Consider the following 2,369-nt stretch of genomic DNA (forward strand, 5'->3'; position numbering starts at 1 on the left):
GGGGAGGGGATGGGCAGGTGGGGAGGGGATGGGCAGGTGGGGAAGGGATAGGGCAGGTGGGGGAGGGATAGGGCAGGTGGGGAGGGGATGGGGCAGGTGGGGAGAGGATAGGGCAGGTGGGGAAGGGATGGGGCAGGTGGGGAAGGGATGGGACAGGTGGGGGTGGGATGGGGCAGGTGGGGAAGGGATGGGGCAGGTGAGGGCAGGGTGGATAGGATGGGGTACATGGGATGGCATGGGGCAGGTGGGGGTAGGTTGGATGTGATTTCACCTTCATATGACATACCTCCAAGAAGCCAGATGCTCTTAGGCTTGAACTTCCCCATGCTCTATTGCAAAACAAATCAGTTCCCACGGAGAGTGCTTTGGAGTTGTCTGAGCTAATGGTCTATTTCCCCCATAGCTGGGAAGAGTCTCTGAGGCACTGCTCTGGAGCCAGGGCAGGGACTACGGTTCATTTCTCTTGGACAGCACCCCAGCGTTAGAGCATGGCCCTGGGCGGGGTGGGCAGCCTCTGATGCTAGCTCGCCTCTTGCAACGTAGAGCTTCTGCCCTGAGTGCCCTTAGGGAAGGGCAGTCGGGGTCCCCATGTTCTCAGCAGGGACAGGTCATGAACCCTATCGGTTGCGGCTGGATGGAGGAAGGGAGCTCTTACCTGGGATAGAGTTTCTGCAAGGAGAAGAGCAGGCAGCCCACCCCCGCGAGATAGTGTAGCTCTGAGGGGCCCAGTGGGGGAGGCCTGTCTCCTTGGGGTAGAGCAAGTCATGGCTCGAGTTAAGTGTCATGGACCCTCTGTTCTTACCAAGACTTGAGTAGGTTTTCTTGAATAACTCTTTCCTAATTTGTATAGCCTTAGGAAAACGTACAGAGACTTTCAATGGTTGGGGGTTTTTTTAGGCTTATTTTCATGAGTTAGGGTTGTCTCACTGAGGGGTGGGTCTGTGGAGCGGCTCATGGCTTCATTCCAGAAGCCCCCTCCCCACTAACTTGAGTCCATGAACTTCCTTCTTGCCTGCTCCATCCCGAGGAGTCCTGCTTCTGTCAGAGTGGGTGGACGGGGCCATGTCGTGGACACCTGCCATGTTTGCATTTGTGAGAAAGCGTTTGTCTGGCATTAGCGACCTGCTGCTTGTTCCTGGGTTTCCTCAAATGGGTTTAATTTTCACAGCCCTCGTTGTGCAGGGAGCAGATAAACATGTTTATTTTGTGCTTTGAGCTGCTTGATGTAATGTGTTCGGGGTGCAGTGAAGGTATGTTCTGCCCCCTCCTGGCTTCCGCAGCCACCTCCCCTCTGCTGGCGCCACGCAGGGAGCTGCCTGTGGGGGCCAGGATGTCCCACACCTGGCCTGTGCACACCCCTGGAGCTGTGCCCACGCTGGGCTCTTATTTGGTCTGCAGTATTGGAGATAAAAAATGAATTATTTTTACCAGTATTTAAAAATTTGGAGATTTTATATAAATCCTAGAGATCTTATGAAAAGTGAGGTGATCTGGGAACCCCGAGTTTACAATCCTGTTTGACAGCATTGTCTGGAACTATGGTTTCTCACACCAGCGTAGTGCCTGCGGACGTGTGAGCGTGCAGCCGGATGCTGCTCTCTGCAGAGGGAGCCCTGGGCCGGGCCGGCAGCCTGCAGCCATCCGCACGTCAGCTTTCCCGAGGGGCATGTCCTCAGGGCTGGCGAACTCGCTCTCTCATTCCGACCCGGTGGAGTTAGCTCTGGGCCTCATTACAGTCTGCTCACAGCTGGGCCCTGTCAGCCTTCAGTGGCTAATGAAGATGGAGCTGGAGGCTGACCCAGGGCACGGGGAGACCGCGCTGCAGAGAGCACCCCTCGCACAGAGGCCTCGTCCCTCAGAGCCCGCCCCGGCCCTGAAACCCTCGGGACTGTTTTGAAGCTGAGTTGGGGGTTGGAGGCATCAATTCAAGCACATACCTTGAGGTTTTGTTAGATGTCAGGCCCTAGGTCAGATTTGTAAGGGGAGTGAACGGTGATCTCTGTGTCCGAAGCATCCCTGTGGGAGCAGGACAGGAGACTGTGGGGAAAGTTTGAGAGTTTGCACATCCCCGCCACAGATGTCCGTCTCCGATGAGCAGCTCAGAAGTGAAAGCAATATAACCGCTTTCTTTTCCTGTTACAACTTTCTTTGGGGAGAAAGAGTGACACTTGTGGACACGGAGGTCCCAGGGAGTGGGCAGTTGGGCTGGAGTCAGGTTGCAGGGAGCCGGCTCGTCTCCTGTGGCTCCCCACTCATCTGGGGCGCACACTCAATCATGGCTCACGGTGGCCACCTTTCCCTGGGCAGCTCAGAGCTCCAGGGACCCGGGGCAGTGCCGAGCCGTGGGCGGGGGGGGGGGGGGGGGGGGG

General features: G+C 56.8%; 1 protein-coding gene across 2 annotated transcripts in view; it reads left to right on the top strand.

The window, feature by feature from the left end:
- ADGRD1 (adhesion G protein-coupled receptor D1) overlaps window positions 1-2,369 on the top strand; it is a 126,040-nt gene that overhangs the window by 101,445 nt on the left and 22,226 nt on the right. The gene's annotated exons all lie outside the window — the stretch shown is intronic.

Source organism: Ursus maritimus, unplaced genomic scaffold (assembly GCF_017311325.1).
Source record: "Ursus maritimus isolate PB19 unplaced genomic scaffold, ASM1731132v1 scaffold_33, whole genome shotgun sequence".
Classification (NCBI taxonomy): domain Eukaryota; kingdom Metazoa; phylum Chordata; class Mammalia; order Carnivora; family Ursidae; genus Ursus; species Ursus maritimus.